Below are 13,435 nucleotides of genomic sequence, written 5' to 3' on the forward strand. Positions count from 1 at the left end.
GGCTCTTTCCCTCAATCCTCAGTCTCTCTTTTTCCTCCTCCTCCATCTATTTCTCTCTACTTCTCCTGTGTTTTCCTTTTGTATATGCTCATTGTGCTTGATGGTAGAGGGTTAATGATGTTTCATGTTTGCTATGCTTTGCTTGTTGTCCTGGGAGGTCAAATTTTACATCAGTGTTTTTGTCAGTTTCCCGCAAAACATCTTCAGTAACTTGAAAAATATCCTATTTTTTGCATTCTTGTCCTTCAGGAGGAGTGTGGTGTATGCGTGTGTTTACTAGTCTCTAGTGCAGGGGTAGGCAATTACATTCAGCCGCAGGCCGATTTTTGTCGGGGCGAATGGTCAGGGGGCTGGAACATAATTAAAATAATTTGCACACAGCAAACTGACCACAACTAAGCCTAAAAAGAGACTATTGGAAAATAACAATAATTTCATACCTTGATTACATTGAGACACAATCTTTATTCGTGAGAATACTTGGGAAAAGATTTTGTAAAGTGAGAATTTTGGGGGAGGAATTCCTGGTGATTAGTAAAAAAAGTATGGGGTTCTTTACTTGCTAGTCCTATATAATTAACTATTTATTTACATTATTTGTAGCCTGTAGTGTACTCTGATAAGAGCATACAGATATCTATAGATGTAATTACTGTCTTGTAAGCGTTCATGGGTATGATAAATGGGTAGTCTATCCACGTTGCCACAGACTGGAAGTTTTTCAGTAACATTCTGATGTCCAGATAACACACATGTCGAGTTCTGTTGGTGACCCCAACAGTAGCCCTATGGAACATATTAGATCCCATTTAGGGTGACCAGTGGAAGTGATGTGCTGAAAGTTTCTCTGTAACGATTGGTTGTAAGAGTCAGGAAGACCACAAGACTGGATTTATAACCTCCCTGTAAGGGCCAATCGAAGCTGTGGTTGCTAGAGGACAACTATTTCAACCTTTTGTTTTTCTCAGGAGCACAGTTAGTCTATCAGAGGAATGTGCTTTTGTTTGTGTGATTTTTACTGTCTTTGATGTGTGTTTGAAATTGTGTGTGTGTGTGTGTGTGTGTGTGTGTGTGTGTGTGTGTGTGTGTGTGTGTGTGTGTGTGTGTGTGTGTGTGTGTGTGTGTGTGTGTGTGTGTGTGTGTGTGTGTGTGTGTGTGTGTGTGTGTGTGTGTGTGTGTGTGTGTGGTGCTGGAAGTGTCTTTCTGCAAAGCATCCTACACTGTGAGAACGCGCTCTTCCTTGCCCGAACTTGGCACTGCTCGTATATATAAACAAAAAGGTATATATTAGGATTCAGAGACAACAATCTGGCTTTGAATAAAGTAAACTGCTCATTCTCAGCCCTTCCTCCTCCTCCCAGTCCCCTCTGCAGTATATTGGGATGGATGGGGTGGAGGTTGGACTTAGAAAAGTCTGGAGTGTCAACTATTGTTGTTGCTCTGATAATCTGTTTACGGCTGCCCTGAGGATGGATGCTACTTGAAAACTGGCAACAGCTTGGAGCCAAAAGAACATCTTTGTATTTTCACCCTTAACTCTCTCTTACTATACTGTGTGTGTATTTCCAGTAATCTTACGAGGCCTTACTGCTCAGTGATACCTGAGAGTGTCACCAGCATGTGACCTCTCTAGGGTGCGTTCCCAAAATGTAGTGTGGATGTGTGGAATGCTGCCTGTCCCTGACCTCTGTTGCCGTTGGAGATGCCTTTCATGCTTTAGGGTGCGCTGGCATCGAGACCCGCTTCTGCCGACCTTTTCAACTAGGCGGGAAGTTCCTCAGTGAGAGAACACCTGCTGCGGGGGTGGTTGTCCCTGTCACACACACACCTTCCCCAGGCCCTAAATGGATTGCCCAGGGGTCAGTGTTGTTGTTGGAGTCTTTCTGTTGTTTTTGTTGTCTTCTTTGAGCGATGTCTGCCTTTTTAAGGGCAAAGGGTTGAAAGGTTTCTGTAACCCCATCTAACCTCCACACCCATCCCTTGGCTTCAGCTGGGATGTACCGTGTAGGGATCTGATATCTCAGGCTATTTCTATACCTCGAGGACATAAAGCACAGATCTGCGGTGGTCTGGTCAGGCTACATATGCTGCAGATCAGAGGGTAGACACAGAGCAGAGGCCAGGCAGGGGGAGTAGAGAGTAGAGTACTATATTGCACAGATGTTCCTGTGCCCTGAACCCATCTTAAAGCAGCAGCAGTAGGGCAGCTTATGTTCAATGAATCCTAACCCAATGAAGATTACTCCCTCAGCCCTCAATTCTTGCCGACGCCTCGGTCGGTCTGTTAAAGTTAAATTTAAACTTGCCTTATTTTCGATGATCTGCAGACCAACGGGTGGCTCCCTAAACATTTGCTTATTCAGAATAGCCTGACGCTAGTACAGGTAGACCGCTCACCCTCGTGAAAAAGGGATCATGGGAGATTTCACCGTGAAGAAAAAGGGAAAAGGAAAATGTTCCAAAACGCAGATGGTAATCATCTTCCTCTGTGGTCTACAGGTGCAGAATCTGACTGCGTCCCACATTGGGCCCTGGTCAAAAGTAGTGCACTATTGAGGAAATAGGATGCTATTTGGGACACAGTCTCAGACGTTTCCTTTCAACGGCTGAGTAAGGAGAAACCACCTGAATTCAGCCAGGGACTTAGTGTCTGGTGTTAAGTGTGGGCCACTGTCAGTCTGACAGCTTATGGGGGTTTCACATGTATTATTAACTAAGGCTTCCGTGCCTCCTCAGATGCTGTTTGATTCCTGGGTGAAATTAAGTCATCTAACTCCCACACTCTCTTGCAGGGGAAGGCGATGCATACACCAACCAACCATCCCTGTATTTATTTCCATACCTCATCTCTGTCTGTCTGCTTAGGCTGTCTTTGTGCCTCTGTGGTGGAAGGCAGTGCTTTGAAGACATGTAGTGTATGAGAAGCGGCATTGTTTGGGACAATCGTACACAAAAATGTCAGTGACCCGAAAGGACAGACAGTGAGTGGCTGGTGGAGATCGGAGATGGTGCTGAAAGGCCATTGCCTGGGGATGTTGTTTGGTCATGAGTGCTGTTCTAGTGGGCAGGGGGAGGTAGGGAGGGAGGTGAGGAAGGAACAGGGGGAGGTAGGGAGGGAGGTGAGGAAGGAACAGGGGGAGGTAGGGAGGGAGGTGAGGAAGGAACAGGGGAGGTAGGGAGGTTGGGAGGGAGGTGAGGTGAGGAAGGAACAGGGGAGGTAGGGAGGGAGGTGAGGAAGGAACAGGGGGAGGTAGGGAGGGAGGTGAGGAAGGAACAGGGGGAGGTAGGGAGGTTGGGAGGGAGGTGAGGTGAGGAAGGAACAGGGGAGGTGAGGAAGGAACAGGGGGAGTTAGGGAGGTTGGGAGGGAGGTGAGGGAACAGGGGGAGGTAGGGAGGTTGGGAAGGGAGGTGAGGAGAGGAGGGAACAGGGGGAGGTAGGGAAATTGGGAGGGATGTGAGGAGGGAACAGGGAGTGGTAGGGAGGTTTTTAGAGGGAGGTTATGAGGGAACAGGGGGAGGGAGGGAGGTTTTTAGAGGAAGGTGAGGAGGGAACAGGGGAAGGCTTGTGAGGAGGTAACGGGGAGGCTTGTGAGGAGGGAATGGGGAGGAGGGAACGGGGAGGCTTGAAAGTGCTGGTCACTCCAGTCCAGATGGCTTGGCCGAAAATGGATCCAGCGTCCATACTACCCATGTTTCCCATTCCGCTCCCACACGTACTCTTAAAACATGACCCATGTGACATGCCGATGTTTGACATGAAACTTCTCCACATCCTCTCCAACTCACCCAGCTTACTTTCTCTACTGGGGTTGAGTGGGTGCCAGGCCTGGGTAACCGGAGCTGGAGGTATGGGAATACCCTCCCCTCGCTCGGTGGTATAGGCATATAGAATGAACATCCTGCTGGCCTGGCCATCAGGTATCTGGGGTGTCCTGTGATGTTGCAGGGGGGTTCAGGGGGACATGCCGCGCGCTCCTCTCACCATACCCAGGGGACCGCCACAGAGAGGCCACGGCTGCTCATAACCCATTTGGCAGGCTGACAAGGTGACTGATATAGCCTATTCTAGCCAGGCCTGGCCTACTCTCCCTCCCTCCCTCCCTCCCTCCGTCTCACTCACTCACTCACTCTCCCTCAATTCCCCGGCCACATACAAAAACATATCGCCTCTCTTTGGTTGCGTCTCAAATGGTACCTTATTCCCTACATAGTGCACTACTTTAGACCAGAGTCCTATTGGCCCGGGTCAAAAGTAGTGCATTATATAGTGAATAGGGTACCATTTGGATTACAGGCTTTTACTGCCTGCCTCTCCCTTCCTGCATCCTTCTCCCGCGGTGGCTGCCTAGCTATCATCATTGGCTGATGGAATTAGAAAGGTGAGCTAGAACACAGGCCTGGAGATGGATGCTTTCGTATCTGTCTCTGTGTTAGGGGAATAAACAGTGTCGAGGAGAAAGACGTGGCACAATAATGAGATGGTTGCTCTGTGTGTGTGTCTCTGTGTGTGCGCGTGTGCACACATAAATTCATGTAAATCCCTGCTGCAGACATTACAATGTGTTTTGTGGGTTACTGCAACCTCCAATGTCTTGTCAATGGGTGCTGGTGGTGGATAGTATTGTTCCTTTCTCTCTTTGGCTGTGACAGATATCCTCAGAGACTGAGTCAGTTTACACACACACACACACACACACACACACACACACACACACACACACACACACACACACACACACACACACACACACACACACACACACACACACACACACACACACACACACACACACACACACACACACACACACACACACACACACACACACACACACACACACACACACACACACACACACACACCCATACCCATTACTGGAGGCAGGTGACGGAGGAGCAGCCATTGTCCCCTGCAGTGCTTATTTACTTAGTGCGTGCCTGCTCTGGGGATAGGGCTTGCCCCATTTCCGTGGGAATGAGAGTAGTTAGTTCCTCCTCTCCTTGCCTCAACACCATAAACACTTCAGGCAGATAACAGAGTAAACATTCCCAGAGCAGGCAGAGGGAGAGGCCCCATCATAATCTACCTCTGTCCTGGGAGGTTGACCAGAGCAGGCAGAGAGAGAGGCCCCATCATAGTCTACCTCTGTCCTGGGAGGTTGACCAGAGCAGGCAGAGAGAGAGGCCCCATCATAATCTACCTATGTCCTGGGAGGTTGACCAGAGCAGGCAGAGAGAGAGGCCCCATCATAGTCTCCCTCTGTCCTGGGAGGTTGACCAGAGCAGGCAGAGAGAGAGGCCCCATCATAGTCTACCTCTGTCCTGGGAGGTTGACCAGAGCAGGCAGAGGGAGAGGCCCCATCATAATCTACCTATGTCCTGGGAGGTTGACCAGAGCAGGCAGAGAGAGAGGCCCCATCATAATCTACCTATGTCCTGGGAGGTTGACCAGAGCAGGCAGAGAGAGAGGCCCCATCATAGTCTACCTCTGTCCTGGGAGGTTGACCAGAGCAGGCAGAGGGAGAGGCCCCATCATAATCTACCTATGTCCTGGGAGGTTGACCAGAGCAGGCAGAGGGAGAGGCCCCATCATAGTCTACCTATGTCCTGGGAGGTTGACCAGAGCAGGCAGAGAGAGAGGCCCCATCATAGTCTACCTATGTCCTGGGAGGTTGACCAGAGCAGGCAGAGAGAGAGGCCCCATCATAATCTACCTATGTCCTGGGAGGTTGACCAGAGCAGGCAGAGAGAGAGGCCCCATCATAGTCTACCTATGTCCTGGGAGGTTGACCAGAGCCCCATCATAATCTACCTATGTCCTGGGAGGTTGGAGAGGTCATAGACCTATGTCCTGGGAGGTTGACCAGAGCAGGCAGAGGGAGAGGCCCCATCATAGTCTACCTCTGTCCTGGGAGGTTGACCAGAGCAGGCAGAGAGAGAGGCCCCATCATAGTCTACCTCTGTCCTGGGAGGTTGACCAGAGTAGGCAGAGGGAGAGGCCCCATCATAGTCTCCCTCTGTCCTGGGAGGTTGACCAGAGTAGGAAGAGAGGAGTATAGAGGAGTATAGCTTACCTAACTGGCATGAAAATGAACCACGGGAAAAGCTACAGGTGTATGTTAATGGCCCATTCTAAGTCAAAGTTAGTATTAAGTAAAGACAAGATTCAATTGAGAATAGCCTGATGAGTAAGAATAGTATCACTTGTGAATGAGGCCCAGTGTGTGCAGTCTAAGCAAGAAACATTACTTTTTTTGCGACTTTTTCCTTTTCCTAATCATGGTTGCATGTATCATGTAGCCTAGCCCATAGGCCTAGATATTTTGATGAGGTTTGTATCAAAACTAAAGTGACCAATAACTCCGAACGTAACCTATAGGTCTAGGACCCCTGGAACACGGTTAGAGAGCACAGAGCCTATAGGTCTAGGACCCCTGGAACACGGTTAGAGAGCACATAGCCTGCAGAGCCTAATGAAACATGTGTTTCATAATGAAACACGTGCTTCTACACCTGCATTGCTTGCTGTTTGGGGTTTATGCTGGGTTTCTGTACAGCAATTTGAGATATCAGCTGATGTAAGCTATATAAATAAATGAGATATCAGCTGATGTAAGCTATATAAGCTATAAGCTATATAAATAAATGTGATTTTATTCTTATAAGCTCAGTCATTGCACAATCGTGTGTGAAAACCGAGCTTTGACTGGACACTTTTCAAAAGAGAATCCCAGCTGTCTCGGGCTGCTATATTTATTGTTAAAATTAAGCAAATGAATCTGCTTTACTGGCATATTACAATGTTACTGTGGAAAGCGTTTCCTCCATTCGCTATTCGAGTGCAGGGTATGGATGACATTAGCTATTCGAGTGCAGGGTATGGATGACATTCGCTATTCGAGTGCAGGGTATGGATGACATTCGCTATTCGAGTGCAGGGTATGGATGACATTCGCTATTCGAGTGCAGGGTATGGATGACATTCGCTATTCGAGTGCAGTGTATGGATGACATTCGCTATTCGAGTGCAGGGTATGGATGACATTCGCTATTCGAGTGCAGGGTATGGATGACATTCACTATTCGAGTGCAGGTTATGGATGACATTCGCTATTCGAGTGCAGGGTATGGATGACATTCGCTATTCGAGTGTAGGGTATGGATGACCTTCTTTGTGGGCGATTCTAAATGAATTCCACTCATATATTAGTAGGCTAAATCCAAAGACCAGATTCAATTGTGAATAGTCTGATGGGTGAGAATATTATCAAGTGCTTGTCAAATTGTGAATGAGAGACTGATGAAGTGTGAGCAGCCTGCCCAAGAAACAGAACAGAGCTCATGCCTTTCATGCTACTTTTTTCCAAATCATCATTAGAGTCGCATCACGCAGCCTTGGAATGTACTAAACATCAAAAAATTTTGCCTAACGTTTTTATCGCAACAAAAGTTGCATAAGTAACTCTAAATTGATCCTATACAAGGACCAGTTTCAAATGATTACTTTGTTAGCTCAACAAAGAATATTCCCTTAGAAATCGTTTGGGAGAAATATATTTTCTATTTTATTCAGCTATGTTCAATTGTATTCTTCTTACTATAAAATAATTCCACAGAAATTATAAGCAAATTTTGTCTGCAAAATGAACTAGTGTAGACCACAGCTATATGGCATAGCCAGATCAAGGCCTAACAGGATGACTCAGAATATGCTATTCTGTTCTTCTGAAATACATTTTTTCATGTCATAATGTTTCTGTAGGCCTGCCTACAATAAGTAATGGCTGTATTGTGATGGTGTAGGCTATATTAAATTGATTTATCAGACATTTTAAAATGTAGCTGCTCCAAAGGTCTGCATCAGTGGCTTGTAGGCTCTGCGTGGAAGGCTGAAGATACTAAATGTGTTTTGTTAATTAATGGTCAATTACTGTGAGACCAGCAGTTATTTCCATGACAGTTACCAGCTGACAACATGTCATGACCACCACAGCTCTATGCAGAGGCAGCCTATTATAGGATTAGCAAGGCATTGAAAGATTGACTTGATGTGTGTTATTTGTCCTAAGGAGCACATTAGCGTTGCCATTGGCCACAGCGATCGATTCAGAGCTTAAGTAGAAGTTAATTTCACCCCTGTTCTGTTCTTCCCTCTGGATGCACTCTGCATGACTAGCCTACTACTTCGTCTGACACCGGATCTGTTAACTGTATGGCCCTTTCAACAGAACTGGAGTTTTTGTGACAGTTATGTATCAGTTCTATAGAACCCCCCTTACCTCTTTACCCCCCCCCCTCCCTCCTGCAGCTGGGGACCTTTGAGAAGGGCCCTGAGGGGGAGGTCAAAGTCCTCATATGGCTCCCTTCAACCAGAAACATGAGGACAAATGCTTAACCTTCTCCCCTCCGGCACCAACAACCACATAGTACTGGTCAAAACATACAGCATGGTCGGGTTTAGACCAGATCAGAAGTACAGAATTTTGGATCATCTATACCATGCACTTGTTGCCTCTATCTGTGATGATGGCTCCCGAAGGAAGACAGTGAGTAGTGGGGCGAGGACGGACCATCCATCCATCCTCCATCATCAGGCCATCTGTCTCCTGGCAAGCTGTCTTCTGGGATGAACACTTTCCTCTGACAGCTCTTTAGCAGGGCTCTATGAACCTGGCCTGGCACTCCAGATTAGCACAGATCCATGTAGGTGAGTACAGCATCACATAAGAGAGGGGGCTCTCTTCTCATTTCTCTCACTGTATAAGTAAGTAGCGTTTGGAATGAGAACAATAACATAATATAATCTATACCATTTAGCAGATGCTTTTATCCAAAGCGACTTAGTCATGCGTGCACATATTTTATGTATGGTTGGTCCCAGGAATCTAACCCACTATCCTGGAGTTCAAGCACCATGCTCTACCAACTGAGCTACAAAGCACCACAATAACAACATTCCTAGCTTGGGCTATTACTCAGTCCCAGTCACTGGCCTGAAAGGGTTTTGTAACGTCCGTCTCTGGCTTCAACAGTCAAAGTGTCTTGACTGACTCAGTTAATCCTATAGCCTGTTGGTTTGGTAACGTTGGTCTTTGGCCTCCCGTTATGTTGGAAACTGGTTGTTTTTTTGTCATTGCAGATGGAACAGAGAGACAGTTGAGACGTGCTGATTGGGTCCAGTGGTTAATTAGAATGCTGTTGGAAACCTCCCTCCCCTTCAGGGCCAGACAATGAAGCCTGTTACTGGTGGCAGAGGTCAAGAGAGAAAGAGGTTTGGGGAGAAAGAAGAGGAGAGAAAGAAGAGGAGAGAAAGAAGAGGAGAGAAAGAGGAGGGAGGGAGAGGGAGAGGGAGAGGGAGAGGGAGGGAGGGAGGGAGAGGAGGGAGAGAGGAGAGAGAGGGAGAGAGAGAGAGAGAGAGAGAGAGAGAGAGAGAGAGAGAGAGAGAGAGAGAGAGAGAGAGAGAGAGAGAGAGAGAGAGAGAGAGAGAGAGAGAGAGAGAGAGAGAGAGAGAGAGAGAGAGAGAGAGAAGAGTAACCTGATGGGTCAGTGTGTCCCCAGGCCCCCTCTACAAACATATGCTAATTATTGGCAAGAGTTCAGCTTCAGTCAGCCAGTAAAAACTACCTCAGGGCAATAAACATACGGATCCCCTGCATAGACGATGGTTCCTATAGTTCTAACAATAGAGGCATCCAGATTCAGGGCCAGCTGTCATATGTCATTAAGTGAGATGGCACAGCATCGTTATTCATCTGCCCATCTTCTCTTGATATTAGTACGGTCCGTTCCCAGATGACCCCGATGGAACAATGGAGCGATGCGCCAGTCGCACATTCCTCATGGGCTCTATTGAGTTGCCTAATGAAGCCAAACTTGCATGCTTTGCTCCATAATGGCTGCCGTGGATGGTTCATGGTTCAGCTAATGTCGCCACCACCTCTTCAGTTCAGCCCCCTACCCTCCATATTTAATTGGAATCTGTTATGGGCTGTGAAATGGAGCATGGTGGGTGCCGTTAGTAGTGGTGCTGTCTGTGTGCCAGCCATGTCTGTCTGTTGAAGTGGAGGGATAGACAGAACAGGTGCCAGGGAGAGGTGGAGGTGGCCCCAGGTTGGGTTGGTAGAGAGACTGTGGGAGATGTTGGCCCACTCTTTTATGCAGTGTAGTGGCTGGCTGGCTGGTAATATGGTTGTTGGGAGACTCAGCCAGGATTCTGTTATGTGTGTCAGTAAGAGCCAAAGTCTTAAAAGCTGCATGTTTTTCTACCAATGAATCATGGTATTGTTCCGTATTCCACAAAGTAGCTTGATTACTTTAATGTCTCCCAACTGCAATGTTATTGTCTGCACCCAGGCTCAGTCTGTACCCCTTTACTGGGTGGAAGAAAATGTCTATTTGAAGAATGATGCTCCCATTTTATCTGTGCTGAAACAACATCCCTGTGTTGACAAATCGCAGCATATATTTTCGGAGCTGCACCTTTGGCTGCCACCGTCACTACAGTCTGAGCCTGTATTTATTTCTCTGGCTGGTGCTGCTCTGTGTTGCCATGGGTTACCAACTGACGTCCTGAGACACGTTGGCGGGTCAGAGGACGGACAAAAGCTGATTTTCCCTCAAAATGTGGACGTGTAGATGAGATTGCACGCAATATACCCAGCTAAGGTTCTCAAAGTTAATCAAACAAAGCCTGTTGACACAGACCTGCTTTAGTTTCCCAGATTCTTTCCATCATACTTCAATACAGTTAAGAGATGCTTTAATCCAATAAGACTCCCTCTTCATCCCAGCGAGCCTGTCCCCTCCCTGTCCCTGGGCATCTGGAGCTGTTGTGTGCGCACTCCTCCACCACTGACTGTGGCCTTAAGGGCCTGCAGGGAGTGTTTGGGGTCACCATGCAGCCAGCTAACATTCTAGAATTCAGTGTATAGGGCTCATTCCTCGGTCTGAACTCCAAGCATTCAAACTCCCCCATCACCTCTCCCTCTGTCACTCCTTTCTTCTTCTCTCTATCAAGTCTCCCTTTCTTTGTCACGCCTTTTCTCTCTCTATCATCTCTCGTCTGCAGCCCCTCACACGCCACATCTCTGAAAGGTCATTGGGAGCTAATTGAGGCTGGTGGTCTCTGGGCCTGGAGTAGGAGGATAGGACACATTTGAATGCCCCTTTGTACATCGTATTAGTGTCATTAACCGTCCAGCCAGGAGTCACAGGAGACTGAAGAAGAGGGATCTCTCTTCTGTCTCTCTCTTTCCTCCATGTTCTCACGTCACTCCTGTTAAAGCCTAACAGACTGATAATGGCCTTCCTAGCACTAATGAAGGGCATAGGATACACAGAGTCCTGGCTGGTCTACTCTGTCTACTCTATAATGACAAGAAGATGTTTTCTCATCACATCTCTGTCTAGAGACATTAAAGAGAGACTTTAATATCATGTGTGCTCATGTATTCATTTCCCATTCTTTAAATGGGAAATATTGAGCTACTGTGTAGTCTGTGCATCTGTGTCTCTGTGTGTCTCTATGTGTCTCTATCTGTGCCTCTGTGTGTCTCTATGTGTCTCTATCTGTGCCTCTGTGTGTATCTATGTGTCTCTATCTGTGTCTCTGTGTGTCTCTATGTGTCTCTATCTGTGCCTCTGTGTGTATCTATGTCTCTCTGGGTCTCTGTGTCTCTCTGGGTCTCTGTGTCTCTCTGGGTCTCTGTGTCTCTCTGTGTGTCTCTATCTGTGTCTCTGTGTCTCTGTGTGTCTATCTGTGTCTCTATGTCTCTCTGTGTGTGTCTATATGTGTCTCGATGTCTCTCTGTGTGTGTCTCTGTGTCTATCTGTGTCTCTATGTCTCTCTGTATGTGTCTCTATGTGTTTCTGTGTGTTTATCTGTGTCTCTATGTCTCTGTATGTGTGTCTCTCTGTGTGTGTCTCTATGTGTGTGTCTCTATGTGTGTGTCTATGTGTGTGTGTCTATGTGTGTGTGTCTATGTGTGTGTGACTCTGTGTGTGTCTCTCTGTGTGTGTCTATCTGTGTCTCTATGTCTCTCTGTGTGTGTCTCTGTGTGTCTATCTGTGTCTCTATGTCTCTCTGTGTGTGTCTCTGTGTCTCTATGTGTGTCTCTGTGTCTCTATGTGTGTCTCTGTCTCTCTGTGTGTGTCTCTGTGTGTCTATCTGTGTCTCTGTCTCTGTATGTGTCTCTATGTGTCTCTGTGTGTTTATCTGTGTCTCTATGTCTCTATATGTGTGTCTCTCTGTGTGTGTCTCGCTGTGTGTGTCTCTCTGTGTGTGTCTCTATGTGTGTGACTCTGTGTGTGACTCTGTGTGTGTGTCTCTGTGTGTGTGTCTCTCTGTATGTGTCTCTCTGTGTGTGTCTCTCTGTGTGTGTCTCTGTGTGTCTATCTGTGTCTCTATGTCTCTCTGTATATGTCTCTATGTGTCTCTGTGTGTTTATCTGTGTCTCTATGTCTCTGTATGTGTTTCTCTCTGTGTGTGTCTCTCTGTGTGTGTCTTTCTGTGTGTGTCTGTGTGTGTGTCTATGTGTGTGTCTCTGTGTGTGACTCTCTGTCTGTGTCTCTGTCTCTCTGTGTGTGTCTCTGTGTGTCTATCTGTGTATCTGTCTCTCTGTATGTGTCTCTATGTGTCTCTGTGTGTTTATCTGTGTCTCTATGTCTCTGTATGTGTGTCTCGCTGTGTGTGTCTCGCTGTGTGTGTCTCTCTGTGTGTGTCTCTATGTGTGTGTCTATGTGTGTGTGTGTATCTCTGTGTGTGTATCTCTGTGTGTGTATCTCTGTGTGTGTATCTGTGTGTGTGTCTCTCTGTGTGTGTCTCTGTGTGTCTATCTGTGTCTCTATGTGTCTCTGTGTGTTTATCTGTGTCTCTATGTCTCTGTATGTGTGTCTCTCTGTGTGTGTCTCTCTGTGTGTGTCTCTATGTGTGTGTCTGTGTGTGTCTATGTGTGTGTGTCTCTGTGTGTGTCTCTACGTGTCTCTGTGTGTGACTCTCTGTGTGTGTCTCTGTGTGTGTCTATCTGTGTCTCTGTGTGTCTCTCTGTGTCTCTGTCTCTCTGTATGTGTCTCTATGTGTCTCTGTGTTTTTATCTGTGTCTCTATGTCTATGTATGTGTGTCTCGATGTGTTTGTCTCGCTGTGTGTGTCTCTCTATGTGTGTCTCTGTGTGTGTGTCTATCTGTGTCTCTATGTCTCTCTGTGTGTGTCTCTGTGTCTCTATGTGTGTCTATCTGTGTCTCTATGTCTCTCTGTGTGTGTCTCTGTGTGTCTATCTGTGTCTCTGTCTCTCTGTATGTGTGTCTGTGTGTTTATCTGTGTCTCTATGTCTCTCTGTGTGTGTCTCTCTGTGTGTGTCTCTCTGTGTGTGTCTCTGTGTGTGTCTCTGTGTGTGTCTCTGTGTGTGTCTCTGTGTGTGTATCTCTGTGTGTGTATC

The 13,435-nt window shown here is 47.1% G+C and overlaps 1 protein-coding gene across 14 annotated transcripts in view; it reads left to right on the forward strand.

The window, feature by feature from the left end:
• Nucleotides 1–13,435, forward strand: part of LOC124036470 (armadillo repeat protein deleted in velo-cardio-facial syndrome homolog) — a 355,671-nt gene that overhangs the window by 199,149 nt on the left and 143,087 nt on the right. The gene's annotated exons all lie outside the window — the stretch shown is intronic.

The sequence above is a fragment of the Oncorhynchus gorbuscha genome, linkage group LG05 (assembly GCF_021184085.1).
Source record: "Oncorhynchus gorbuscha isolate QuinsamMale2020 ecotype Even-year linkage group LG05, OgorEven_v1.0, whole genome shotgun sequence".
In the NCBI taxonomy this organism is placed as follows: domain Eukaryota; kingdom Metazoa; phylum Chordata; class Actinopteri; order Salmoniformes; family Salmonidae; genus Oncorhynchus; species Oncorhynchus gorbuscha.